The 15,661-nt window shown below is 36.4% G+C and overlaps 1 protein-coding gene across 3 annotated transcripts in view; it reads right to left on the bottom strand.

The window, feature by feature from the left end:
* The window catches only part of LOC150103527 (low-density lipoprotein receptor class A domain-containing protein 4-like), a 282,835-nt gene that overhangs the window by 223,997 nt on the left and 43,177 nt on the right, over positions 1 to 15,661 (bottom strand). The window lies entirely within an intron of this gene.

Genomic DNA, 15,661 nt, shown 5'->3' with positions numbered 1-15,661 from the left:
GGCGACTCTGGCCGTGCAGTCTCCTCTCTGACAGCAATTCTGGAACCGGGACCCCTTCTGCTTGGTTCAGTCCCTTTTTATTAGGCCTCCTCTGAGACCTCGCATGAAGTTTGGCAACCCCCAAAGAATCGGTATGAGTCTTTCATCTTAAGTTTCAAATTCAGCACGCCTTTTGTTCTCCTCCGCTTTCTTTTGATTGTAAGTTGCCGGCCATTGGAAAGTTGTTTGAACTCTTTCTCACTGACTTCGGAGATGTTTACACTTAGAGCCTGCAAGCCTTTCTCATACATACAAGTTTCAATAACAATCTTTCTAATGCCACCGTGTACAGCTTCGTCGACAAAAACATTGCCTTTGTTTTTAACACTCTAACATATTCTTATTAAAGCAGTATATACAGTTAGCTTCAAAAGAGTTTACAAAAACATCTAATACAAACTATATACTTTGAGACAAACAAAGTTTATTTTTTTACAATATTCACATGGGACTTCACCTAAGTAAAAAATCGATGTAATATGCTTTGGAATATTTAATATTTAAGCTACAATCGAGTTTTTACACTTTGCTTATAATCGTATTCACTCAGCTCGCTGTTTGACTTCCACTGATCCAAATTAATTCATTTACCTGACTTATAAGAAAATGACTGATTTGACAATTTTAACAAAAAATAAATACACAATAGCAATACACTTAAAGCGAATTAAAATAATACAAAATAATGAAAAATTAAATATCATGTTTTCAGTTTTAATTAGATTTGCAAGTAAGGAGGAATACACAAGAGATCAACCAAAAATCGCTCCGCAATCGACGGGTTGAACACCCCTGCCATATGATATTGGATGACTGGCGAGTCAAAGTGCATGAAACTGAGACTATAGGCATTTCAAAAGAATGTGTAGGATATATTTTGCATGAAGAATTGCATATGAAAAAGCTATGCGCAAGATGGGTGCTGTGCTTGCTCACAGCAGAACAAAAACGGATGCGCATGAAAATCTCTGAACAGTGCTTGGAGCATTTTTAACAAGAATAAAACTGATTTTGGGCATCGATTTATTATTATGGATGAGACTTGAATTCACCATTACACACACACCAGAATCCAAACAGCAGTCAAAACAGTGCAACAGAAGCCATATATAACCGAGGAATATAATTCCGATCTTTTAACCAGACTAGACGAAAAAATTTGCAAGAAAAGACCTGGTTTGTAGAAAAAAAAATCATCTTTCATGAGGGCAATGCACCTGACACAAACATGTTTTGCCAATGGGAAAATTAAGGGATCTGTACTATGAATTGTTTAAACATTCACCCTATTCCCTAGATTTGGCTCTCTCTGACTTCTATTTCTTCTCAAAACTAAAACTCTTACTTGCTGGTCAGCGTTTTTCTTTGAATCAAGAGGTGATTGTAGCGTAGAGGGATATTTTGCAGATCTTACTGAGAACTACTACAGGGACGGGATAATGGCGGTGGAGCATTATCCCATCCCTGTAGTGAAATTATAAATTCATTTTTTCAGTAGGACAAGAACTTTTCAAACCACCCTCATAAAAACCAGTCTACTGTAGTCTTTAGTCAAACATAGGCAAGATGGTGCAGTTCATTATATACGGTATGCAGTAATATCCATTTTTTAAAGGAGAGAGACAGAGAGATAAAGGCAGAGACTATGCCGGTTTATTTTAAAGTAAGTAATCTGAGTCCTTTGGTTCTTTGCTGAAGTATCAAGAATAACTGTGTGAAGACAGGTGTAAAGAACTAAAGAAGACAATTTGCTTACTTCAAAATACAACCAGCTCTATAGCATATGCCTCTTTCTTTCTTCCCACACACGAGTGTCACTGCAACCTACAAATAATGAAGAACTTGTTCCAACTTACCTGTGATTAATGAAACACTAGAGACCAGCTTTTCACTTCAGTATAAAAGGTTCAACAATAATTAAACTATGACCTCACCTTTGTGATTCAAATTTCTAGGTCTTTTTTAACTGCACATTTCCTAATCCACCTTAACACATTCACTGCCATTCATGGTATTTATGACAGAATATTCCCAGGCCATTTAGAATGATAGAATGACTGTTACAGTGCCTACAGATCTACAAAATTCGAATGCCCAGACTAGACTGAGTCATACAATGCTTAGAAGTAGCAGCAGCACATATGCAAATACTAGTTTAATGCTTGAAAGCATTAGTAGCATTGAAATGTGTTAAAGAGCAATTATTATCAACATATGACCTCAAATGAAACCAAATGATTCATCATGGGGGGGAGGTCCATTACTCTCTCATGCAAAAAAAAAAGAAAAAAAAAGATAATTGAACCATACTTTAAAACCCATTTACAGTTTCTACACTCATCACACTTTTAGGCAACGCATTCCACTCATCATGCAAAGAACCTGTTTCTCACCCCCCTTGCTCACACTCTCCTTATACAGCTTCCAAGGATTGGCCTGTGGTTCTACCCTCACTTCCCTCTACCCTATGAAATATCTTCTTCACATTAATCTGGTAGCAATCCCTTACCAACTTATATGTCTCAATTATATCTCCCTCTTCTATTCACAAGGCTCTGTAACTTGTATTCACTCAATCTCTTCTTGTATCTGACATTCCAAAGATCTCACACTAAGTAAACTTTCTCTGAACCTTCTCCAATACATGCTCATCTGCCTGAAAACCAAATGACTAAATCTGTGCACAGTAGTCCATGTGTGACCTGATCAAAGCTTTATACAGGGAACCATAACCTCTTTGCTTTTGCATGTCAATGTACTCCTCATTATTGCCACAATCCATTGAGATAGTCTTACAATTTTATGGCTCCCAAACTTCAAATCTCTGTCTACAATCACTCCCTGATTATCTCTTCCACCTCCTTCGAAATTTTCATGTTAATTGTATACTCTTCATCCTAACCTTGCCTAACAAATTTCAAGTCCTTGAACTTAACAACATTACAGACTGCTCCACTCACTCATTTGCCCACTCACAGCGTATTCAGATCGTCCTGCAAGGCCACACCTGCTCTATTTCTCATAGTTCTTTCCCAAGTTTCATCAGCAGCAAACAGCTGCATATCTCCAGATAATCCAGTCTTAAAGTCATTAACATACAAGTTAAACAATAATGGTGCCAGAACAGATCCTTGTAGAACTCACTAGTGACCTTCCTATCTTGGGATACCACTAAAGAATACTGCTTTATCATCCCATTTCTGAATGCTAGTCCTCACCATCTTCTCTAACACAGAGATGTTGGAGATGGAAATGTTGGGGTGATGTCTTATACTCAGTAAGATAAAATTATTTCATTTTTATCCTTTATCAACCATTGTGAGAACCATGTTGAAAGTTTTTTCACTTGGTTATATATAAATTAAAAATACCAAGAAATTATATTCTTGGTTTCATCCTTTACCCAAGTGTAAGCAAACAAAGTTTGCTTGTGAAGTCACTTCACAACTGGGTTACTTGTATACAGAGGCTAATAACATCACATCAATTGCCTTCGTATCCCATAATGCAATGCACATATCCTTACGAAAGTATAATGCTATGCATTATGGGAAAGGCCACTACCCAGATCAGTTTCCACCTTTATTGAGGGCTCATCAGTGGGAGCCAGACACAGAAGTGATACCAAGGACTCTGAATACAAAGGACTCAGCACAGTAGCCCATGTATTTGCATTTTATTAGTGCATTGATTAGGTTTCACTGGCTTGATAGGTGTTACAAACTATTCTCATCATAGACCATAGAGAAACCATAAGAACAACAATCCTCTGTTAAATATACCACAGCAATCCTATGTCTAAAAGTTAAACTCATCATAAGTGAATTCTCAATAGGTGCACATCAACTATTAAAGTATAGAGCAAAGAGACTTTAATTTGGAATAAATAAGATATTATAATGGAAAATATTATGAACCCAGTTGTATTTTATAGCCAAAAGTTTTGAAGATTGTTCCGAAAATTTACCTGAGAACTTATGAGAAAGCTATGTTTTCATAAGCTATGGTCAATTTTCTATATTTAGCTATAAAATATGGATTGATCCATAATATCCTCCTTTCAGTATCTCAGTAATGCTAACCTGATGCCTCTTGAATCTTTTTTTTTTTTAACATTTAACAGTTTTATCATATTTATGGAAAGCAAAATATTTTATTTTCACTTTTTATCAAAAAAATAGCCTAAAAGTCTTCATTTCAGCAATGTAAAATAATCTTTAATAAACAGAAATAGGGAATATTAAAGATCCATGCTTATTTCAAAACTGAATATACACACGTGGGTGCGAGTGCAAGGCAATAAATACACACACCTGTGTATTTATTATATTATTTATTATATTTGTATATATTTATATGTATGTATGTATTTCTTGTAGAGAGGCTTATACGCTGGTTAAACATGATAACTAATAATTATGGAATTGACAGCGTACACTAGAAATATAAATTAAATAAACTTTAATATATACTTTCCGATATTTCGGCAACGTCACGTTGCCATCTTCTTGGGAACTTAATACAAAGACGAGTGCATGCAAGTACTACATAACAGCAAATGAGAAACGAAGCAAGGAAGCTATCATTTTTTTAACTACCAAGTTATAGCTATGTTATGTTCTAGAATGTCCAACCAGAAATAATAAAAATCAATAATGATGAAATTAAACAAGTAGATCATTTCATATACTTTTGGACAACAGATAAATAGAACAAAATGGCATGGAGAAAATTAAAAGATGCATAATGCTTGGGTGGAAAGCATTTCGAAAATTACAGCAAATATTCAAAAGCCAACTACCATTATGCCTGAAGAGAAAAGTTTTTAACCAATGTATTCTTTCTATACATGGCTGTGAAACATGGACACTAAATGTAAAGGAAATCCAAAAATTAAGAACACAATTTAGTATGGAAAGAAGTATGCTTGGTATCACAAGACTGGATTACAAAAGGAATATGTGAATAAGAAATCAAACCAAAGTCTCTGACATCATAGGAAGAGTTAAACATCTGAAGTGACAATGGGCTGGGCATACTGCTCGAAGACAGGTTCAGCTTTTGAAGAAATAGACTGGATTCCATGAGAGGAAAAATCACCATGATGTTGACCTATCATGGTGGATTGATGATATCATCAGATTTGCAGAAGTGACATGGGAAAGGAGAGCCATGGACAGACAGTTTTGGAGTAATCTTGGAAAGGCCTTCAATTGACAACAGCTGATGATATTTACAAAAATTTAAGAAATATAGTTCTGTGAGTAGTTTTTGGTATCGAGACCACATTATGATGTAACTAAAGAGTTTAATAAAAAATAAGCAATTAAAACCTGACAAGTTTCATAAGTTGTAAGACTTACATCATCAGGGTACTGGTACAGAAAAGTTTTACACAACAAAAGTCTATTGACAATTAATTACACATAGATATTTTGATAACTTCACAACTGTTACAGATAATTGATAAATTCGTTACTGTATGTGTGTCGGAACATTGCTAGTTATCACTGGATGCTAGTGTCCATGGCAGTTAAATTATTGCATTGTGTAGGGATCCTAATCATTGGCAGGGCTTCTTTAAGTTTTCTTGTAAAACAGTTACGATCAATATATGACATTTTTGTTTGTTGCCAAAGTGCTTGATAGCCTGTAGTAATTGTCTGGAATGCCAGGCCTGATTTATGTTCTCTTCTTTTTTTTGACATCTTTTATGTGTTCAGACATGTGGATATCTGAACCTTCCTATCATACCTACATAACAAATGCCACAAGGGCAATGAATCTCATAAACACCTAGTTCTTCATGGGTGATGTGAAGTTTGTGGTGGATGTAGGAATCTACATTGTTCTTGTGGAGCAATGCAACCACTTTGTCCATGACGTTCTTGATGTAAGGCAGTGTGATTGCATTCTTGAAATGTTGTTTAATTAAGGGAGTTGTAGGAGATGTATTGTATTAAAAATTTTTCTGATTGCCTGGGTTTATAACCATTAAGTGTGAGGTTCTATTTGAGGTAGTGAAGTTCTTCATTCCTTTTAATTGATGTGCTTGATATACTGCATACCCTGTTTCGTAAAGTTTTAATTATGCCTATCTTTTGTAATGGATGCTGGTGTGAAGCAGCATTTAAAAATCTTCCTGTTATGGTAAATTTTCTATATATAGAAAAGGATAACCTTTTTTCCTCTTTATGTTAACAAGGATATCAAGGAATGGTAATTTTTTCTGCTGTTCTAGTTCAAGAGTGAATTTTATATGTAAATTGTTCAGATAATCTTTGAAAGTAATTAACTCATCCACTGTTCCTGACCAAATAACAAAAATATCATCAATGTAGCGTAGCCAAATTTTTGGTTTTTTCTGAGTTTTAGATGCACTAGTTTTGAAATTTTTCATAAATAGGTTGGCTAAGGCTGGAAAAAGAGGGGAGGGGGGGCCTATTGTAGGTCTTGTTTGTTCCAAATATTTATCTTAAAATATCAAAAAAGTGTTTTCCATACAGTGTTTGAATAGTCCTACAGTGTATGGTGGGAAAAGATTTACAAGTAGATCCACTGTGTCATTTCTGGGTACATTGGTGAAGAGACTGACTACATCTAAACTTGCTAAGATGTCTGAAGGGTCTATATTTATATCCTTTACCTTTTCAATAAAATGTAAACTAATTTTTATAAATGATTCTATTTTTCCTATGCGTAGGGATATCAGATTTGATAGATATTTTGCTCAGTTTGAAGTAAGAGAATCACTCCCATCTATAAGTGGCCATAATGGAATATCCTTTTTGTGTATTTTTGGTGCACCATAAATTCTTGGAACTAATGGATGTTTTGATGATAAAGATTTTTTAAATTCTTCTGGACAATTAGGTAACTTTTTGATCAAGTCATTGGTTTTATTATGTGCGTGCCATGTGGGATCCCTGTCTAAGGATGAATAGGTACTGGAATCTTCTAATAAGCTGTTCATTTTTTTTGTATATTCGTCTAAATTCATAATACTATTGTATTTCCATTGTTTTCCTTGACTATTACTACATTTTTATTTCGTCTTAATTCTTTAAGGGCTATTAAATCTGATTTTGGTATGTTTCTAAGTGGTAATTTAAATTTTAACAATAAGGCTGAAGTTTGTGTGCAGACGAGATCTGCAGAATCTCTAAGAAGATTGCAAATTCCTTTTTCAATTTGCACTATGATGTCTACTTTTGGAATGTTCTGTGGAGATAAGGCAAAATTAAAACCTATCTGGAGATTTTTTTCCCATGCCAGAAAGAACTTTGGAAGAAAAATTGATGACAACTTTAGACTGATCTAGAAAAAAATTAGCTTAGAGCTGGAGATAATGAGGAGCCCATATGAGATATTCGCCTATCCAATTTGACACTCCAAGTAAAATATTCTGAATCCATAACATACATACAAAAGTTGGCAATGTTAGATTGGAGGACGGAAGTTCAAATTTTCATTCAGAAGAATATTATAAAGACTGATGTCGAGCCTGACCATCGAGTTTTAATTTTTCAATATTTAAAATAAATTCAATGGTATTTTGATAAAGGAATAGGAATAAACCACATCCATGCAGTTTTGGCATTCCAATTCATTATCTAGCTAATGTACTCAAATCTTGGTGACGGTGAAAGATGGAAGCCAAATGGCTACTAATTTACAAAAGTTAGGGCTAAAAGAGTGGTAGATTAATGCTGACGAAAACCACGGAAAAGTAAAATAATTTAATAAATCAATGACTAATTTCATACACCACTATTATGTACTTCTCCATCATGGTACAATTAATCCCTTGAGGTTCTTGTATGTAGAACAGGCCTGAGAGAGTATCCATATTTATGCATTTTTGGCATTCCAATCCATTATCTAGTCAATGTACTTAAATCTTGGTGTGGTGAAAGATGGAAGCCAACACTTGTTACTAATTTACAAAAGTTAGGGCTAAAAGAGTGTTAAATTAATGCTGACAAAAACCACATAAAAAGTAAAACAATTTAATAAATCAATGACTAGTTTCATACACCATTATTATACACTTCTCCAGATTGATACAATAAACACAAATATTAAGAGGCATTAACATGGAGATTTCTAAATAACAAACTTCTTCTTTGGCACTACAGCCCCATGTAGGGCCTTGGCCTCATTTTTGGGTTGTTACCCCCATACTCAACCATGTGTAATTGTCTGTGAAGCGTTGTGTTCTTAAGACCGGTTTGTATGCTTTGCAGGAGGAAAAACCCCAGATAAACTGGGAGAAAAACCCTGCAATTCATGCCCAAGACCAGCTAACTTGGCTTGGTCTGAGAAAGATCCTTAAGCTCCTCACGTTGACAACGAGAATCAAACGCAGGACACTCCTTTCCAGACATGGTTACGGAGCACGTAACCACTCGGCTAACTGCACAGACTCTAAATAACAAACTATCATTTATTCAACAAGTGATACATGTTGAATGTAGGAACAAGATAGCATGTGCATGGATTATTGTTACAGGATAGAACATGTCTCATAGCCTAATTCATCAATATATATAACTCTTATATATACTGCCCAGAAGTGATTTAACATCAGGCCTTGGTTTGTATTATACTGAGACATCATATCATCTCACTAGCCTCTTCAAATTTGCATACATAAGTATTAAATTCTTTGTATGGTATTTTTGTGATTTATCACTTAACTGGATGGTTTTGGTTGATAGTGTAAAAGGCCAATCCAGATTTATACTTTTTTTTTTATTCTCTACAGCTCTGACATGTTCTTTTTAGAAGGATTTCTTCAGAACGTCCTGTATGTCCAAAATTATCATTATTATCATGTAACCCTCCAGGGAGTTCAGACTCATCGAGGGAGGGCACCAACTACAGACGACTGCAACTACCATCATCATCTACACCAATGCCATCTACTGCCCACCACACCACTAGCATTTTTACAGACAATCACAAACATCCACACCCACGATAGGATTCAAACCCGCAGCCTTTTGGCTGGAGAGCAGATACGCTGACCACTCGGTCAACCAGGCCAGCATTTAACAGTCTATTTTTCTACCCACTGCAGGGTGAAGGCCTCTCCCATTGCAGGAGGTTTTGGGGTCTACTACTTACATGGTTAGTGGATATGCTAACCACTCGGCCAACCAGGCCGGCAATATAACAAACACTGCAAGTTTATGTTGTAGATTTTATAAACTCCTGGTCTCTTCATAGGTTGATGTGGTTGTTTTGGCAATCTTAATTTCATGGACATTTTTTGTAGAGGTCTAAAGGTAACTTTTATGATCTTGTAGGACTTTTGCTATTTTGTCTGAAACCTTCTTGATATAAGGTAAAGAAATTCCCTTTGTAGTCATTTGATATTAAGTGGCAAGGAAAGCAAAATCAGATTATGAGAAGAATCTAGCCAAGCAAGCCAAAGTAAATCCCAAAGAGTTCTTTCGTTATGTGGCAAGTAAGAGGAAAAATGACTATGGAAGATTAACCTTAATAAGTGATGATGGTCACAAGGAGACAGAAGTAGATAAGATAGTTGAGTTACAGAGTAAGCACTTTGCAAGGGTATATCATCCTAGTAAGGTTACTGCTTTAACCTATGTGACAGACACTAATGTGGGAACAGAAGTGGATGAATTGGAGGCTCTTAGGATATTGCAGAATCTCAATGTAAATAAATGGATTAGATGGGATATCAGCTAAGATTTTGCAAGAATGTGCAAGGGAACGGCAATGCCTTTGACTAGACTCTAAGTCTCAGCTCTAGTAGAGTTCCAAGGAAGTGGAAAGAGGACAAAATGATTCCTTTGCATAAGAGAGGTTTCAAGACTGCAGTAGCAAATTACAGACCAATCAGTATCTCAGGTGTGGTGGTAAAAGTACTAGAAAATTGGTAAAAAAGAGAATTCAAGAATGGGTAGATTAAAATATGATACTGTATATCAGAGTCAACATGACTTTGTAAAGGGTTGGTCATGCCTAAGTAATTTACTTTTTTTTTTCTTCTTTTTTTTTTTTTTATAATAGAGTAATGGCTGAGTTGGATAAAGAAAATAGCTATATGATGATTTTGCTAGATTTTGCAAAGGCATTTGAAAAAAGTGGTATATGGAGGGGCAGAATCAAGGCAAAAACAGGTGACTAGTGGTGTGCCACAAGGTTCAGTGCTTGGACCATTGCTGTTATTTGTGCATAAATGATATCAGAAATAACCTGAATGTTAATCTTCAGTTGTTTGTTGATGATGCAAAATTAGATAGAATAATAGTTAATCAAGGTAATGTGGAGAGTTTGCAGGATGATTTAAATAGGCTGTCAGTATATGAGCAAAGGTAATGGGTGTCGGTTTAGTGTTAAGAAATGTAAAGTTGTGAATTTTGGGATAAATAGATTACAAGCCATGTAATCTATTTATTGATGGCACTGCACTCCGGGAAATAGATGAAGCTAGAGATTTAGGGGTAGTGATAGATAGAGTTAAAGTTTACAGGACAAACTGCTAAGGTAGTCCATAAGATAACTTGGTAACTGAAAAACATTAACAAGTAGAGATAAGGAAGTTGTTATTCCTCTTTATAATGCCTTGATAAACCCACATCTGGACTACTATGCTCAAGTCTGGTCCCCTGGGTTTCTTGAGGGATGAGGAAACAGTGTGGAGAGGATTCAGAGGTGAGTGACCAAGATGGTGAGTGGCCTGTGGAATGTTCCCTTTGAGGATAGATTATTATTATTATTGTTCCGGGAAACTCCAAGGAGTCGACAGACTCATCGAGGGAGGCCCTAACATCATGTCTGGAACAACTATTCAACCTTCACACAGTATCTATCATATCTTGCCTTGAACTCATTCATGGTCGTAGCACCCACAACAGACTCTGGAAGCTTATTCCACTCATTCACCACTCTCCAAGTAAAAAACCTAGCTCTAACACCCTTGTCAACCACGCTCTTGCCCAGCTTCCATGCATGGCCCCTAGTCCTCCCACCACCAGTCATATTTTCAAAAATATCTTCTGGATCAATCATATAAAAACCCTTCAGTAATTTGAATGTCTCAATCATATCACCCCTACTTCGCCTATCGTCCAATTTCTGCAACCCACAAATCCTCAACCTATTCTCATAAGGTTCATTCCACAGACCTGCTATCATCTTGGTCACTCGTCTCTGGACCCTCTCCACTTCCTCCCCATCACGAAGAAACCCTGGCCCATAACTGGGCACAGAAGTCCAGATGGGGTCTTATCAAGGCTCGATACAGAGGAACAACAACTCGTTTGTCTCTGCATGTTAAAGTATTTTTCATAAGCCAAGTGATTTGGTGAGCTGTTTTAGTCACTTTCGCAATGTGCCCCCTAAACTTCAACTCCCTATCCGCCAGCACTCCCAAATCCCTGGCCTCATCAATCTCCTGGAGTACGGTTCCACCAATGCGATATACTGCTGCTATTCTTTTCACCCCAAAGTGCATAACCTTACACTTTGCCACATTAAACTGACATCCATTTTTCCTAGCCCAGTTCTCCAAACTATCCAAATCATCCTGTAAAATTTTGACATCCTGTGCACTCACAATTGCTCTACCCAACTTTGCATCATCAGCAAACAAGTGAACACTTCCTCTGAAATCCTTTCCAATATCATTGATGAACAAATTGAAAAGCAGTCGTCCAAGAACAGAGCCCTGCGGCACTCCACTAGTCACAAGACGTCTTTTTGACTCCACTCCTGAATAAACGACTCTCTGGTATCTCTCCTTCAACCACCCTCCTATCCATCTTACCAACCCTATATCTATCCCCATCTGCTCCAGTTTACTGATTAGGGTTCCATGTGGTATCCTGTCAAAGGCCTTGGCTAGGTCCAGTAGTATCACTGTAAACCCATTACCCCTATCCAGTTCAGCCGTCACTGTGTTATAAAACGTGAGCAAGTTACTGAGGCATGATCTACCCTTCACAAAACCATGTTGTCCCCCATACAATATCCCATTTTCATCTATCCAATCCTGTATTCTTTTCTTGACTAATTTCTCTAAGACCTTGACAATGATTCCTGATATGCTAATCGGTTGGTAATTTACAACAGCAGTCTTGGAACCACCTTTATGCAGTGGAACTATTTTCCCCTCCTTCCACCCGCTCGGGACTAACCCAGACCCGAGACTCAAATTAAACAAAATGGTCAAAGGTACTGACAATTCTTTAGCTGCTTCTCGTACTACACGAGCTGGTATACCATCTAATCCCACAGATGTATTGACATTGAGGTTATGCAATAGACTACTCACCTCCACTAGATTGAAGGTGTGTGTGGATTCCAGAAGTTGGTTGATAGGAGAAAAAGAGGAGATATGATAAAAACATTTAAGTTGATTAAAGGGTTTTGTACAATAGATGCAAGGGAAATATTTCAGCAATTAGTTAGATGCATTGATACACCCACATCTTGATATGCCCAAAACAAGGGGTCATCCCTGGAAGTTGAATAAAGATATGATTGGTAGGGTTGTGAGGACTAGATTTTTTGCTTGGAGAGTTGTGAATGAGTGAAATCGATTGCCAGAGTCAGTTGTGAGTGCTGTGTCTGTTAATGGGTTCAAGGAGAGGTATGATAGAGTGTGTGGATAGATTGGGTCTCCCATGATGAGTCTTTGGACTCAATGGAGGTGCCCATATAATAATAATAAATAAAAGATTATGTATTGATGAATTAGGCCAGGGCTGTAATCCGAGGGGACATTAAAGAAAAAAAGATTTATCCGAGGGCCGCATCCAATGCGTATCTAGTAATTTAGTAAGCAGCAGCAATACAACTTCGGTGGCTGAATAAATGAACAACACTAATTGCGCATTAATCGTGCATGAGCATTGGAACAAAACAGTGTAAGAACGCTTCTTTGACACATCTAATATTTGAAAAACACATCAGTATATAGTGATGTAAAAATGCCAAATAAAATAACCAACATCGAGATTATTTGTGGGATCACAAGACTCATCATGGGAGGCAAACACTAGCCAACACAAAGTCTATCATACCACTCCTTAAACTCATCCACAGTCTGAACATTCAATGCCTGCTCAGGCAATGCATTCCATGCCCCTATCACTCTCCATGCAAAAAAACTTACTTCTTAACCTTTTACTTGCCACCTTCTAGGAATGACTCTTGCCTTCACTCCTTTCCTTCATTCTACCATATAAAAAATCTCCTCAGTGTTAATACAATAATAATCCTTCAACAGCTTAAGTGTCTTGATCATATCTCCCCATTCGTCTTCTATCCATAAACTACAGTCTGTCCTCAATCAACTTGTACAGTCATGAGGCATGGGTGCATTAGGGATTTGCTAATTATACTATCTTTAGATAAGGATATGTGTAACTGCAAGATGGAACAAAAAAGATTTCCAGAAGAATATTGCATAGGAATGCTTTGAACAAAGTGTGCACCTACTTATTTTGTATGAAAAGCGGTATATGAGTGGAATGTACCGCCAAAGAAGATGGCAAGTGACACCAGCAGTAAATGAATTTATGGCAGAGCATGACAGTAATTGAGATAGTTGGGGTACCCCATAATACTACTACAATTGACACCTATTTGGTCATAAGATTATTATTATTATTCAGGCCTCCATGGAGTCAAAAGACTCATCATAAGATGGCAGTTTTCCTCCACATACAGTTTAAAAAAAATAATATAAATAAAAAAGTACTTGTTTTCAGCATGATAGTGGAAGGAACATGAGGATCAAGGGGTTCATATCATAGCAATGGATTTCATTGTGACTAACATGTCTTTCTTGCCTCCAGCTGATAACAGTGCTGCCTTAGGTTGCACAGGCATGCAAAAGTCAAAGAGAAAGAAACTTATGTAAAATCAGAAGGCAGCTGTTTTAACAGTCTTAGAAATTAGCATGAAGCAGTACCACTAACATGGAAATAGAAGATAAAGAAGTCAGCCATGCATAGGAGCTATTTAAAGAACATTTGTTAAAAGTCAAATTGCATATGAAAAGTGAGAAAAATAAATAAATTTGGGATAAAATAGATGACTTAAAGAAATCATGCAGGAATATACATGAAAAAGAAGTTGGCGGAAAAACCACAAATTGAGTACGTTGCACAAGAACTATAAAATTAAATCTGGAAGGGTAACTGGTATAAGGAAGGAAATATTAGAATTTAAGTAAAGATTATCACTAAAGTTGGATGATTAATCAAAAAAATTATTTTATGTGGTCAGTAGTCAGAGAAATGAATTTAGATGAATGACCCTGATCAATGCAGATGATGACAGAGTAGCAGTAGTAGACTTGCTTAATGAATACTTTATTAGAGTATTTCAATCTGGAAAAGTAGAATTTATCCATAGGAGATAGGAAGGTTGAAGGAGTAGAAGTGAAACTGGTCTACGAAGCCAGAGGTCAGTTTGTAACTGGTGAATGCTCGTATATAGTCTTGGGGAGATTAATATTATCTGTGCAGATCAGCATAGATTTGTTAAGAGATGTTCTTGTTTCGGTAACCTGCTTTTTATAATAAAGTGACAAGAGTGACTGATTAGGGATTGAAGGACAATTCATTAAGGATTAAGGACAGTAACTTTTCTGGATTTTGCAAAAGCATTTAAGAGGCTTCCACATGAAAAGATGATTACTGTTCAAAAATTTGTGTCAACAATATTGTCATTATTATTATTATTATTTGACTCATGGAGTCAAAGACTCATCTAGAAGGTCCTTTTATCTCACACACATCTCATCATACCGTGTCTTAAACACATTCAAACTCCTTGCAGACACCACACTCTCAGGCAAGGCATTCCAATCACTCACAACTCTGCACGAAAAAAATATTGTCATTAGATTTCAGGAAGATATTTAGTTGTTTGCAGATGATGCAAAGATAGAGAGGTTTGTTAGGTACAATGCTGATGCTTGCAAAAGTGAGCAAATAAATGAAGATATCAATTTAACATTACTAAGTGCAAAGTTTTGAACTTTGAGATACACAGAAGGGAGGCTCATACTCTCTGCTTGTGGAACTCACTGAGGTAAGTGGAAGAGGCACAGGATCTGAAGGATGATGGTGGACAGAAATTCGAAATTGAAGGTAAATGTGGTCAAGTTCAGAGGATCGCTGCAATTATAAGAAAGGAATTGATGAGCAGAGATAAAGTAACAGTAGTTCCATTTAAGGCCTCAATCAGATCATATTTGGACTAATGTGATCAAATCTGGTTATGGATTGGAATGGATGAAAAAATTTTGTACATGGCGTGCAAAGGCAATTGTTCAATTATTCAAAGATTGTCCTACATTAGCTATGAGGCTAGACTGAAGGCATATGATCTATAGAGTTTAGTAAACAGAAAAATGAAAGCATAAGAGCCATCCTTGAAAGTTGCACAAGGGAGTGTAGAATGAGAGTAAGAAGTGGTTTATTCAAATGGAGAATTGTGAGTGGAATTCATTAGCTGAATGTGTTGTGAATGCTAATAGCATGAACGAATGAATGAATTCAGTATGACATTACAATAATTTAAAATGAATGCATCCGTAAATCCACTTTTACATATGTAAAACTTAAATTACACA

The sequence above is a fragment of the Typopeltis vanoorti genome, chromosome 9 (genome assembly GCF_054136105.1).
Source record: "Typopeltis vanoorti isolate ZY-2024b chromosome 9, IOZ_Tvanoo_1.0, whole genome shotgun sequence".
In the NCBI taxonomy this organism is placed as follows: Eukaryota; Metazoa; Arthropoda; class Arachnida; order Uropygi; family Thelyphonidae; genus Typopeltis; species Typopeltis vanoorti.
This window is presented reverse-complemented; position numbering and strand designations above follow the sequence as displayed.